We start from the raw sequence: 15,222 nt of genomic DNA, 5'->3' as shown, positions 1-15,222 counted from the left end.
AGTGCGGCAAATCCCTGACACAAAGGCTTACAAACCACAAGTAGCTTTATTACATTGACTTGGAACAAGTGTCCATTGTTTCAGTTTTTACAGAGAACAGAAGCCTCATCGGTATCTGCGTCATTCTGATGAACGGTGGCTGTCGTTCCCTGAAGCGCTGTAGTTTGATCTCGGACTCTCAGGAAGAAAGGGCTATGCTTTCAGCCTTCGCTGTCATTCCCTTTGGATTCGCCCTCGTCATGAGGGCTGCTTGGTCTTTGCTGGCTACATTTGACCAGGTTTGTGGCTTGTCCAGGGCGAACGGGACCCGCTGGCCTTTGTGGGGCGGTGAGTACTGCCAGGAGCACTCCTCTGCTCGGAGTGGCACTACCACGCTTTCATCCACCGGTCTGATGAAAGACGTCCACTCGGTCATGGTCTTCTGCTTCTGCACCGTCCCCGTCTCTGTCTAGGAGCCCGGTGAGTGAGTCAGGAGTGACCCAAACTAAAGGAGGTGAAGTTCTGACCTTAGATGGGGACGGAGGAGAGTGAGACTGATGGTGGAGAAGAGGGGGAGGGGCCAGAGATGTGAGGGGAGGGGCCAGAGGGCAGAGATGTGAGGGGAGGGGCCAGAGGGCAGAGATGTGAGGGGAGGGGCCAGAGAACAGAGATGTGGGGGGAGGGGCCACAGAGCAGGGATGTGGGGGGGGGGGGGGGTAATAGGGGTTTATGGAGGTTTCAATACTATATCCCCACTAGCTATCATGCCTCACTGGCAGGTCGTGTCTCTGTACTGAATGAGACACAAATGTAAATGTGGAACATACAGACGGTGTTACCAATGACACCTCCACCAACCCCACCAGCACGCCCCGAGAATGCCTCCGCACCAAACTCTTCCCTCAGGACGGCACCGTAAATCCACCTTAATCTCGCCGGGCTCCCCGGTGTGATATTGCCTGAGTACACCTTTGCCCCAAGGCAGATGAAATGCTGAGTCTGTTCATATCCTGGACCGCAGTAATGATGCGCTGCTACATGTGTGTGTGTGTGCATATTTCCAGGTGTGTATTCACACCAAAACTGAAAGGTTTAATGGCAGGCAAGGCAGAATGACAATGCACAGTTTGGTGCAAAGGATTTATTTATTATTCTGAAGTGTGTGTTTGTCTGTGTGTGTTTGTGTTAAAGTCAAACATATTTATATAATGCTATTTTTTACCACAAAGAAGCTTTACAGATGTTCAGGTCTGTGTGTGTTTGTGTGTGAGTGTGTGTGTGTGTGTGGGTGTGTGTGTGTGTGTGTGTGTGTGTGTGTCTTTATGTCTGTGTAAGTGTGTGTCTGTATGTGTGTTTGTGTGTATGTGTGTGTGTGTGTGTGTGTGTGTGTGTATGTGTGTGTGTGTGTAAGAGAGAGTGTGTGTGAGTGTGTGTGAGAGTGTGTGTGTTGGTAATTCATGGTTTTGAAGCTTCTTATATCACACAATGGCTCCTGGACAGAGAGACAAACAGAGACAAACAGCAAGGAAAGACAGAATGACAGAGAGGGATAAAGAGAGAGAGAGAGAGAGAGAGGAAAAAGAGGATGGAGAGATGAAAGTAAAGGAGGGACAGTGGACTAGAGGACAGAGACAGCTTTGATAAGATGAGGCAGACACTTGTGGAGATAAAAATGTACCTGCCTCTTCCTCTGTTGACCTCAGAGTTATCTCACTAGACCAGGTGTGTGTGTGTGTGTGTGTGTGTGTGTGTGTGTGTGTGAGTGTTGCTAGCCCAGGTTGCTATGCAGGTAGACACTCCTGCCACTATGCCAACTGCTTGTTTCCGTTGCTACCAGCAGGTAGGAGGTGAGGAGGGATGTCGAGCTCACCACTTACTAAGGGGGATAAATATAGTCCCCCCCAACCCTATAATACACAACCACACACACACACACACACACACACACACACACACACACACACACACACATGAATAGTGGTCTCAGCTATACAGTTGGTCTGGAAAATGCTATAATTAGGAGCTCTCCTATCATCAGCACATGCCACGCACTTTTCAAACGCTCAACCTGAGCTGCTGTTCTATTTTTGCATCGGGTTATTACGGTCTGCAACATTGAGACACCAGCAGTACACCTACAGTACAAAACCACTGGAGAGAGCTGCAGTCATTCAGCGTTTTGAGGAAGCCACGCTATGCTCTGCCATTAGTGCTCCGGTTGCCTAAGTCCTAAGTTGACCCTTGCCCCCAGATGTCACAGGTGAAGAATGTGCAGACAGGCAGGAAGCAAAGGAGAGTCAGCAAATGAAGATAAACGGAGCACTTATAGGAACTAAAGAAATCCAACATGACATCAGTGATTTACGATCGATCCTGCAAACAAAACAGAGTTATAAAACGTGTGAGGGGTGTGGCACACCATCAAACCACTCAACATTTGCAACAGAAAAAAGCACAACATAAACTAAAGGTCGCTGGCATGGTGGTACCATCACACCTTAGTTCAGATCTAAACACGCAAACCACAATTTACTTGCACTCTATGTCATCATCAACAACAATAATAAAAAAAAATCTTTTAAATAAATATATTATATTTCAGCTTTAAACTTACCAAGCAGATTAAAATAAAAGAATCTCTGTCTGGGCTTTAGTAAGCTCCTATTTTCATCAAACACTAATCCAAAGAAAAAATAAATAAAATCCTGATATTACTAAAGGCAATAAAAACTGAGTTTAACCCAGTTCATGGCATGTTATTTTGCTAATGACTGGAGCTTCTCTTCACTTACGGCACTCTGTTTATGGCTGTCCAGGATCACCACTGATTTTAGTATCTTGCGCTGAAGTATCCACTTAATTGCAACAGAGTGGTGTGATTCCTCTTTGTAAAAGATCTACAGCCTCGCCTTCCGGCTGCACGCTAATGCCCTCTAATGTTGTGGAGAGATGCGGCCGCGCGTATCCAAGGCTACCGTCCATCACGCTAACTCCGCCTCATGCATAATTGAGCGATATGTAAGCGAAGAGCCTGACGCAACACCCCGTATCCCGGCGTTCGCCGCGTGTTCCCGCGCCTGTAATCTCGCTCGGCGTGTGTACACCGCCGTCCCCCTTCGGAGTGTAGGGGGACGTGGCGTCAGGCCGCCTCTTGAAAACCACCAACGCACGCCGCTACCGAGACAGAGATCACGATTATCAGACGCTTCGAACGCAGATCTCTGTTCGGCTCCCCGTCGTGCTGTAGTATCGCACGCAGACCAGTCAGAGCTTCAGGGTTCTGCGCTCCACGCGTTCCAGCCCTGCTGAGTGCCTTTTTTCCCCTTGTTGTTGTTATTTTTCTTCTCTCGGATGAAAGCGAGGGAAACAGATGCACCGGTGCAGGGTGGAACTGGCTGGTGTTCCAGATCAGACACCTGGCGGGAGAAGACGCTTGACGGACAGCTCTGAACCCCGCGACTCTCGCCTGTCAGCGCAGGCCAGAGGCAGCTGTGCCTCCCAAACACTATCTGTCCTCCCCCGAAAGGGAGGAGCGTTCCACCACAGCATTCGTCAGACTACAGGCAGCACGCCGAGGGAAGGATGAAGGGTGATGGTGGAGAACTCACAGAGAGGCTACAGTACATTAGAGGATGCTCAGAAGAGGCCTGTGTAGTTGCTGCTCTAAAAGGGCTTATTTGGGTGCGTTTTAACACCAATCAGTAATATAAATCAACATGAACCAAACAGGTATTTTCACTCTGTGCGCCGTTGTCTTTCTCGGTGGTCCTAAAAGCAGGCATGCTTGGAAACGTGCCTCCGTTCCTAAACAAACGCGCACATTGTTCAAAGAAAGAATGCTAAGTATCAAATCAGAACAAAGAAAGTCGGTATTTCGTGCAGTTCTCATTCATTTCTCCGCTGCGTGTTTCTCTGGCCGGGGACGGAGTGCTGGTTCGTACACTCAGGAGGCGTGAAGCAGGAGACTGAGGGGGCTTTACATATCGCTGTATGAATTTTGCATTGCCTGGATGAATTGCCTGGGTGACACACTTTGGGATTGTACTCGGAATTACAAATTCATGTTGGGTTTGGGATTCACCCAGCTGGTTGAGAGGAGAGGGGAGTGGAGGAGAGGAAGAGACAAGAGGGATGGAGAGGTGTTGTGAGAAAGAGAGAGAAACAGACAGAAAGAGCACAGAGAGAGACAGAGTGAGTGAGAGAGACAGAGTGAATGTGAGAGAGACAGAAAGAGAGCGACAGAGGGAGACAGAAAGAGTGAGACAGAGAGAGTGAGAGAGAGAGAGAGATAGAAGAGAGCGTGAGTGACAGAGAACTCAGTGGACCTTGTCTACTCAGTCCCTGGTCCATCTCATCCGTTCTCCTCAAAACAGGTGAGAAATGTTCTCCTCACAAAGCATGCTCTTCACCCATGGACGCCATCGCCTTCAGTGACAATTAGTCCCATCAACGGCACTTTGCTATCATGGGCTCCAGAATGCCATTCATAACCCGCAGCACTACTGAGCACTGAGGAGCCGGGCTAGCCTAGAGTCATCAACCTCCTGAACCAGGTAACTAGCATCTTAGGTCAGCCATGTCTCCTCTTTCAATATCAACCCAACATACTCCTCAAAATACTCACACACACACACACACACACACACAAACACACTTGTTGACACCACAGCTTGATTAACTATGCAACTCCGTGAAACAGCTGTTATAGTTGCTAACATTGTGCTGTTTGCACTGCATCCTTTGCTGTGGATGGTGTTTGGATGGTGTTTGGAAGTGTACAATGATGTACGTCTATACTGGGCACTTGTATATTTGCAGAGTGCTGTAGTTTGCCATGTCTGTACTCAGTGCTTATTACCTGAGCCCCAGACCTCCAGGGTCACCAGTTTACCTCTGGACCTCTTTTCTCGAATGTGTTTGAATGACATGTATTTGTATACTTGCATAATAATATATGTAAATTGTACATGTAAATTATGCATATGTAAATGTTACGATCTTGTACCTATGTGTAACAAAGCTTTGGCATGGAACTGCACATACACATTAAATCTCGATATGCTTGCATAACAACAAAACAATATTCATATTTGCATTCGTATTGCTGAGGCACGGATTCCTTTGCCATGTGACAAGAAAATAATTTGTGTGAAATCTGTTACCCTATACCCTAAACTCAAAACACTTATTATAACTCAAAATAATAATTGTAATTTTTCATCCTATTTCACTTTCATATCCTGCACCCCCTCCTGCTGGAGTGGCACAGTGATGAAATTTTGACGTTGGGAAAAGCGGCGGTTGTGTCATGGAGACTGATGGCGCTTTGCCTTGCTTCCATTATTGTGTTGTTTCATTACGATGTTTTCTATTATGGGATGTTAGATAAGCAGTGCTCCTTTGCCTTCAGGCTTCAAAGCAATGGTGCAATAGTCTTCAGCAAAGTGTTACTGAATGATTTGTACTGAATCATTTGTACTGAGTTCTGAATAATTTGTTTGCATCCCTCTGCTCTTCTCTTCTGCGTACTATGTGACCGTCTTGCGTGCTGCTTTTCGAAGAACGGAATTAGAATGTAGAATCTGGTGTTCTTTTGTGTGATAACAGGTAATAGAATTAACTCTGCATTGTAATAAGCAAATAAACCATGCACAAAAAAAGGCGGAGCTACAACAAAACACCTACTCGGTAGAAAAATAAATAATGACTCTGTATTGGATCGAGTTTGAGATGCACCTAAATGTGACAATTGCAAACATTCTTAGTGTTGTACATTAATCTCTCCCCCACTCCCCCCTCCCCCTCCCCACTCTACTCCCTCCTCTATTTTTATTTTTATTCAGGTCGCATTGATCTTATTACCCAGAATTCCCCAAGAGAACACAGGATGCTTGCTTGAGATGAGTTTCAAAGGAAGAGCCTTCATCTCTGGTGAGTGTTTTTCACTCACAGACACACTTCACTTCTACCTGTCTCTCCACACCTGTCTCCCCACACCTGTCTCTCTACACCTGTCTCCCCACACCCTTGAGGTCCACTATAAGAGGTGGAGGCTGTTTTGCCCCACGTGGGTGCTTCTCTGCATGCAGGAGCTCTGCGGTGTTTACGGCCGGCACGCTGATAATGCCGCTCGCCAGAGGAGACAGGAATACTCTCCGTGCTGGATCCATTACTTCGATCTGCTGATTTGCTGGCTAATTAGTCAGTTTGCTTTTGTCCTGGAGTCGCTTGGCAACACGTAGTGCAGGTTATGCAACCTGTCCTGAGCCCCATTTTATGGCATGTTACAAGGACGTGGCCTCTTGGGAATGTGATAACACCATCATCTTCTTCTGCGTGATTTCACTTCATTTCCCAGCAGGGGGAATCAGACTAGTGGAAGCATCCAGTGGACCAATTTCAACTTTGTAAACAAAACCTGATGCTTAATCATTTCTACACCTTCGAATTACACAAATTACGTTCTGTAGCTCCAACACAAAGTTGGAACTGGATATTTGGCTAATCTCACTGGTAGGATTACAATATAGTAATCAGATCACTTAATTTAGCTTATTGTCTTTAGCTTGGGAGAACCCCATTCTTCTGCGGACATTTATGTTTGTTTGTTTTGGGGTATGAATGTATTTATTTGTTTTGGGGTGTGTGTATGTGTTTGTTTTTTTAGGGTATGTATATGTGTTTGTTTTTGTATATATGTGTACATGTTTATGTGTATGAGCTTTTGTTTTACCTTGAATGATTACACGAAATATAAACAGCCAGAAGTAATTGGAGGTTGAAAGAGAAATGTATAAAAAATGTTCTTGAATTCAACTTTGTTTGAATTGGAACTCACTGATGTACAATTTCCGTTTTGATCATACGAACGCAGTGTCCTTATTGGTTGGTGGTAATTGGCGATTGTATCCTATTGGTCCAGCAAGCCTGCGCTCCAGAATTGGTTCTTTGACATCTAGTTCTGCTGTGGCACTCTGTGCACCGCGGGCATCCTCCCTCCTAAATTGAATTCAAACTGCTTTAATCTTTATTGCTCATCCAAAATGCCACTGAAATGTAGGTGGAAAGTGTGCACTCATGAAGTATTTACACTTCTCTGACAGGAATAACATAAAAGCTTAGTGCATTATTCATATAGAGAAACTTGGCTGGTGCTGTTGAACTGCATTACTTACATATGCGGTTTCTTTCAGAAATGCCGCATGCCACATGTGTATGATTACTGACCCTGAGACGAACATTATGAAAACTGGAAATAGAATCACCGCGGGTTCCGGGATCAGACTCGTTTTGGACACCTGGTCTTTTGCGCCCCAAGAAATATGATTAGGTGGAAATAACATGTAAGCACTCTTACATACCAGAAACATTCTGTTCTATATACCCAGTCCAATATTACCATTACCTACAGCCTGCCTGATTAAGCAACGAGTCCTGCAATTTGAGCCACACTTCTCCAGAATGCTAATGGAGCACCGGATGAGGCAGGATTGTGAGACACTTGTCTCCATATATGAACAATGAACAATTCCATCATGATTGTCTCGTCCCTTAAAGGTCTGGCCATGTGGAATGCCTTACTTTGGTCATATATACATATACATGTGTGTACAGTACAATGAAACATTCCTCTACATGTATGCCAACTGTGAGCTGTGGTCAGAGCGCATGGGCAGCCATTGTGTGGTGTTCCTGGAGCAGAGAGCCCCCCAAAAGGGTGAAGGGCCTGTAAGTTACGAAATACTTAAAAGTTCTCTGAGTTCAATAAACTGCTTTACCCGCCGTCTCAAAAAACTTGTGGTCATAGAAATTCCACATAATTAACTGAAATTCTTTTGTCAGCCTCTGAAGTCATGAACAGCGTAACTACCCTGATATCTGCAGCTGAGTCCATAAAGTGATTCTTCATCCAGAAATGATAGGATCACTAAAAGTGACTGAATCCCAGTTGGGCACAGTTGGTATTATGCAGATGAGATTGTGCAAACTGGCTGTTTGCTAGCAGATTTGATTTAAGCGGTTTTTGCCTACAGGTGTGGTATATGTTGGGTATGGCGGTAAGGTGATGTAGCACACAGGAGGTGTGGCTTTGCTCCCACAACTCCCTGTGTCAATGCCCACCGCCATTCAAAAGGGTTGGCATGTTTAGATAGTTGATTAGCAACTAGCCTTGATTTGTAGCATGGCTAAAACACTTAATTCCTGTTAATCAGAGGATGCACATCATCTTTAAATTAATTTTTACATGCACACACACATGCAGACACACACACAGGCGCCTGCCTGTACACACACACACAAACAACTCCCCCCAAGCTCACTTAGGGACTCACTTCACAGGGCAAGAGCAAGTGAGCAAACATTCGATTGGAATGCAGCCCATTTCGCATCATCTCACCGCCGCCCTTGTTTTCCAGAGCACGGGTGCAGTTGTTGCACAGAGACTGCGGAAGATGGTGAAGGCCCCATGGTGACCACTTCAATTATAAGGAAAAGAATTTGCTGTTTGCTGTTGGCCCACAGACACTTGCCTATAGGTCACAGTGGTTAAATACAGTCTAGCCTCGGCTGCTCAGACTGTCTGCTCGTGATGCCACTAAATCAGTGATGTTTGGGGAAGGGCTTTCATTGATTCTATGAAGTGTCTCCTGGTATTAACCAGTCAGAATGAATCCAATGATCCTGCGAGGGATTGATTATTTTATGACTAGCACAGGTGCTGCTTTCAGCAATAGGTCTCTGTGACTTTTCTGATGTTTCATAGATCTTTTAGAAGTGAGAAGTGGAGCGTAGCAGAGCAGAGATAGTTGCCCTTACCCAAGCCCATAGTCCCGTGCAGAACATTTGGGAGAGTGTAAGACAGGTACTGTCAAGTGATTCTATTACTGCGCCAGAGCTTGTCTGCGTGTGACACAGACTCGGAGAGAGAGAGAGAGAGAAAGAGAGAGAGAGAGAGAGAAAGAGAGAGAGAGAGAGAACGTACTGTGTGTTGACGAAGAAAAATAGCGAAAGGGATAATAAGTGTCTGTGCATGCATCTGGGAGATAGAGAAAAAGATCTGTGTAAGGGAGTGTGTGTGTGCAAGAGAGAAAGAGCGTGTAAAAATATAAATAGCCTTTGAGGGATAGGAAGTCAGAGAAAGAAAGAGTCTGGTTGTGTGTGAGGGAGAGGTAGAGAGAAGAGGAGTCTGTGGAGGAGAGTGAGAGAGAGGCTGTGTGTGTCTGTGTGTCAGAGAGAAAGAATCTATTGCTTGATCTTTGCACTGCGGTGGAGTGTTGAGTTTCTTCACCCGTTACCTCCTCATAGCTGGGAGGTTTTCTAAAAGCCTCTTGCTGTCTGAACTCTTTGTGTCCACACCTAAAGCTTCTCAAACAGACCCCACCCACAGCCCTGCCCCGCCCACTCTAACCCCACACGACCTCTCACTCCCATTCCATACAACTCCGGTCCTCTTCCACTCCCATCGTACAGGGTCTCTTCACCACTCTGCCCTGCTCCACACAACCCCTCCCTCCCAGAAACCCCCCCACAGCTTGGACTGTTTCCCCCACCCTGGGGAGTGAATCTGCAGAACTCCAGAGCGCTTCTTAAACCCTGCACTACTATTATCTCTCTTTACTGAGAGTTTAAGAGAGAACTTTAGCTGGATTTCTCTTATCTACAGCAGTATAGCACTCTCTCCCATCTAGACCTTTTAACCTTAAAACAATAAAAGTCATCATTTAGTTATTAAATGATTAATGAATTATAATGTTATTATTATATTGTGCCAAATGGAAAATAAATGGTGTAAATGTATTATATTTCATAAGACTGTTGATGATGTATTACAAATTTATAAGTAGTGGAATTATAAATTAGTCAATACTTTTTTGGCTAAATGAGTCTCGTGGGAAGCCTCTCATCTTTTTCATGAATAGTACAAAAAATAATCTTGCTTGTGAAAATTGCTAATTGCCTACGACTTAACAGCATATCAATAATCATCATTAAGTATAATTATTTGCTCCTTATGGTAACACGGCAGACAGAACCTACTGCGTAATAGAATATTCATAAAATCATGTAAATTCATGGGCAGTCAAAGAGAAAGATGGAGACAGAGTGAGTGAGTGAGAGAGAGAAAGGTAGAGAGCAGAAGAGACAGAGAGAGTGACTGAATGGCAAAGAAAGAAGGCAGAGGGAAAAGAATGAAAGAAACAGAGGCAATTCCATTTAATCCACACCAGTGTTGAACTGATATCTTTGCCATGACACTTCAGTGATTCTTAAGTAGATCTGCTCATACGCCAGTACATGGAAGCCAAATCTCTGATTCGTGCTCCGTCATTAAGGGCCTGTCCATGCACGGCTTTGCCATTTTGTTCGACCGTGACCTTCCATTAAAGTTTCCATCAGGGACGACGGCTTCAGACACCCTTCACCAGCTTCTCCACCACCTACACCTCCACCCTGCATATATCAGATTACTCACAGTAAAGAAAAGAAGAAAAGACAATGGCCACTGACCCTAATTACGATGCAATCGCTAATACACATAATCACAGACATTACGTAATGGATTATCTATTGTTACCACACTGCGGGTTTGAGTTGATCTGTGCAGTAAACTACATCCTTACCTTATATTTTTTTGGTAATGCCTCACACACACACACACACACACACACACACATACACTCACACTCACACAGAAGTGATAGTATCGTCTTGTGCAGCTTACCTTCTCATCTCCGTCTGATGGACAGCCAGTCCGTGCTGGCTCCGGTCGGGCCACAGACTGGGGATCCGTGAGCTTTCCTACTTACCATATGCAGCTGTCTCTATGCCTTTTGTCTCCGTTTCTGGGACATGTACGGCAGCGTTCGTCTGATCCCTGTCTGTTTGTCTCTGTAGTCTCTAGCCAATACTTTAAAGAAGTCACCCCGAGGGAGACCTCGGGAGACGGATCTGTCTTCCGGAGCAGAGCCCGACCCTGGAGGAAGAGCCGCAGTGCCTGCAGATTCTGATAGGCGCCGTTTTGCGAGACGTGCAGGACGGGCTACAGAAGTCTTCAGGAGGTCCAAGACGCAGATGGCATTTTACACACCAAAGAGCAGCACCTGGAAGAGCTGATTTGTTGAGGAACAGGACTGGTCCTTCTGAGAAGATCTGAGAAGATCCAAGAAGAAATCTCTCTGGTTCTGTTGGCAAACTTCGCAGCACATGTCCCATTTAGTTCCTTGTGTGACATGGAGGGATTGTGACCTAGCAACCGAGCCAAGCCAAGTTACATCATGATCTGCTGTTAATTTGGTCTGCAGAGACTCCAGGGTCACTGAGCTGTTTCGGTTATTCTGGCAAATCCAGCCCTTGGTGTGCAAACATCATTAGAGTGATTACAGAGCTCCCTGCGCTTGGTAAAACCAACTTTATTACTGTTTGGGTATCGCAGCAAAGGTTCTGACAGCACCGCGTTCAACCGCACATCCTGCACGGTTTGCGGTCACGGCTGGTCTCCACCGGCCCGAACTGTCACAAAGATACAGAACAGGAATTCCAAAATCAAGGTTTCATTTCCATTATACTGTTGTGTAATGCACAGTCGATGAAAGGCAAGAAATAACAAGACACAAACACACAAACAGATCCGTAAAAGCCAGACCTGATTTAATCATCTGAGGTATGACTTCGCCAGGTGTGTTGTAATACTATTAAGGTCAAACATGTAATACCATTCTTAGAAAATTCTATGTAAAAACAACAAATTCTAGAGCCTAGTTACAGAGTTAAAATAAATGAGACTAGATTTTCGTTCTAAGTGGCAAACAGCGTGGCAATTGGCTGTAAAAATCTTCCCACATTTGAGCGTTTGATTCGGGTCATGCTGGGGCAGACTGTGCTATTCAGGATCCTCACATGCGGTTCTGGGTCAGGGCAGACAGACTGCATTGGACCGCACCAGCAGTACACCCCAGGACCGAGAACCGTGACGTCAACACCAGAGTTTTCCCATAGGCCATTGCTTATAAATACCTCCCTCGATTGCCCTTGTGCTTCTGTTTTCCAAATCATTAGTTTGTAGTGTGCTATGAATCCAGCGTTAGGGCTCTCAGAGGAAACGTACATTATGTATTGAGCTTCAAAATAAAGAGACCAGAGCATTAAATGCTGATCTGGTCTATGGAGACTTAGGCAGAGATGTTTAGACATGGGCCAGCTTGTCAAATGTGGTGATGCAGGTTGGTTTCGTATATGTGAACATACTTGTGCATGTGCTGTCAAAATATAATAAAATAAAATTTATATGGTGGTGCTAAATGATGGCTTTATGGTATTTGTTCTGTCCTCCGGTAGAGTATAGTTAATTTAAGCATCTACTAAGATGGTATTATAGGTTTTGCACCATAGCTGCATACATTTTACAGAACTTCATCTGACTGAAAATTCAAAAAGCATAACAGTAACAGAGAGGTCACTGTATTATGCATGAATGAAGACATAAGAATTCAAAATCTGACACTCATCTTAACCTTTAAGCAGTCGAAACTTTTCATCTAAGTTGGGTCATGCAAGTTCTTACAAATCTATAGTTGTGATATCAGTTGGTTTTATAAGAGATTTTCATAACAATTTACTTTGTATGAAATTAAACAATAATTTTGTATGTTAAAGAAAATACAATTTTCATTCTTTAAATGGGACAGGCCAGAGAAGATGACAGGTCACCCAGGCCGGAACATCAAGCAGTTTATTAGAGCCCAGCACAGGTGAAAGAGCAGTACACACACACACGCACACACATTCTAGCACAGGTAAACCAGCTGAACACACACACACACACACACACACACACACACACACACACACACACACACACACATACACACACACACACACACACACACACACACACACACACACACACGCACACACATTCTAGCACAGGTAAACCAGCTGAACACACACACACACACACACACACACACACACACACACACACACACACACACAGAGTCCAGCACAGGTAAAAGAGCAAAACACATACACAGTCTAGCACAGGTAAAGCAGAAGAATATACACACACACAGTCCAACACTCTCTCAACACGCTCAGTGTCTCTCTCTCTCTCTCTCTCTCTCTCTCTCTCTCTCTCTGTGTGTCTTTTCCTCTCTGTCCCTCTCTCTCTCTCTCTTTTCCTCTCTGTCCCTCGCTCTCTCTCTCTCTCTCTCTTTCTTTTTGGGCATGATGGCATATCCATCTGCTTGATCTTCAGTGCAGAATCTCTAGACTTTTAACATTTCTTCACATTCTAAACAATATCTACATTCTTTTATATGAATAATAAATCCTAAAAAATGTAGACCACAAAGCCAACCATTGATCACAAAACAAACAAACAAAAAATCTGGTCATAAAATCCTGTGATTTTGTTCCAATTCTCATTCACCATTATGACTTTAATAATATAGGCAGAAGAAGTAAACTGTGGTCAAATACTGCCAGTCATGTTATAATGCAAATACTGGCAACCATGTTATGATTCAAATACTGGCAGCCATGTTATGATACAGAGACTGACAAGCGTGTTAGCTCTCCTCTGACGCATGAGGAGGCTGAAGCCGGTCAAAACTCTTCATCTGGAGTTGAGGCCAGGGCTCAGTTCCCCAAAGCGTCACAGTTATGAGAGGTGGGTAGAGCAAGCGTGACTCTGAACTCTCACACACGGTTGGAGAGGTGACACTATTTTTGATGTGAGACTTGAAGTGCGTTAGCTCAGTTTGGTGAACGAAATTCACTTATGAGAAAACATAAAATTTAGACAGCTGAAAAAGATAAACAAATGTGGGTTGACCTATAATGCGATTGTAGTGCTATATTTTTGTCTGCTTAAAGCTTTTCTAATGACTAACGAACTACTCTGCCCTACTACTGAAACAGTGAACACTCTCTCTGCATGTAGACCACAAGGACTGCAATGAACCAATAATAATAATAATAATAATAATAATAATAATAATACCCAAAACTTTTAAATTAATTTATTGTTCAGGAGTTTATGTGGTGTGAGCACTCTAGTTTCCAGTCAGAGCGGTGCTTTCTAAGTAGGTGTATATGTTTGGAATGTGTCCAAATGTCTGGTCTGGTTCATCTGTACATAGGGCAACATCTGGACCAGTAGTACTCTGAGAAGCGTAAACCCTAATTGTCTCTGGCAAAACGGGCAAGAGTTATCCATTATACCACGCACTAACGTGTGTTTGTCCATTCTTGAGCGCATCGGTCCCTCGCTCTGTCTGAAAACAAGCTGTAAAGTAACTTTACAGGTCTGGAGAAACAAGCTACATTACAGTGCAGGGGCTTTGAGGGCCTGCTGGCTTCGGGGACCTTCTGTGCAGCTACTGTGAGAAAATGTGTTAACCAGTGGAAAGTGGTAGAGCAGAGTAGCAGCAGACCCTCCACCAGGGAGATCAGTCTGGACATCACTCTGTCTCCTCACGCTCAACTGTATGCTCTCCCCAGATACCCCTGCATGTCCACACATCAGCAGCCCACTCTTTTTTGCTATATATCTTTTGCTAAGATTTTCAGTGTCCCAACCCCCCCCCCCCCCCCCCCCCCCCCACTGAACCCCCTCTACTGCCCCTCCCTCACTATGTCAATCATTTATATTTGTTCTGTCTGTTGCTAATGTCTGAGCACTTTAGCTAACGTCTCTGTATTTAGACAGACGCTGAAAGGTAGAATGTGTCCTGTTAGTCAAGCTCACAGCTGTATGACAGGACGCTTGTAACAGCTTCTGTAACATGAGAAATGTACTTGTAACAAACAGGTTAATAAACAGTCATTACATTTTAAATTTTACTTTTGGTTGTTTAAAATGAATGTTTATAATATTATTGTCATTATTATTAGTAGTTGTTTAATGCAAAAAAAAAACCCTCACATTTGTTTGGTTTATTATAGTAGTTAAAATGCATGAGTACATTTTTGTTAAAATGTTTATAGAAATTTCCCTAATTAGTTTACTTCATAAGAATGTCAAGTATATTGAAATTATGATTTAACATCCTTTCCTCACAGTCTGTACCTCCACCACACTCACAACAGTATAATGGCTCTATAAAGCTTAATGCTAATTACAATGGAGTAATTGTATGTGTTAGAGAGACACTCCAAAAAAGTGTGAGTCTGTGTGTGTGAAGATGAATGGTATTTTAGTTCTTGGGTGAAAATGGCTGCATTTCGGACCAAAACTTCTCT

General features: G+C 44.3%; 1 protein-coding gene across 3 annotated transcripts in view; it reads left to right on the top strand.

The window, feature by feature from the left end:
- The window catches only part of lrfn1 (leucine rich repeat and fibronectin type III domain containing 1), a 113,533-nt gene that overhangs the window by 79,969 nt on the left and 18,342 nt on the right, over window positions 1-15,222 (top strand). For all 3 annotated transcript variants that reach the window (XM_076977173.1, XM_076977174.1, XM_076977175.1), the window contains exon 2: window positions 5,823-5,910. The gene's annotated coding sequence lies outside the window, so the exon portion shown is untranslated. The remainder of the gene's footprint in view (window positions 1-5,822; window positions 5,911-15,222) is intronic.

This window comes from Brachyhypopomus gauderio, chromosome 16 (assembly GCF_052324685.1).
Source record: "Brachyhypopomus gauderio isolate BG-103 chromosome 16, BGAUD_0.2, whole genome shotgun sequence".
Taxonomy (NCBI): domain Eukaryota; kingdom Metazoa; phylum Chordata; class Actinopteri; order Gymnotiformes; family Hypopomidae; genus Brachyhypopomus; species Brachyhypopomus gauderio.
The sequence above is the reverse complement of the archived record's forward strand: the minus strand, read 5'-3'. Positions and strand labels throughout refer to the sequence as shown.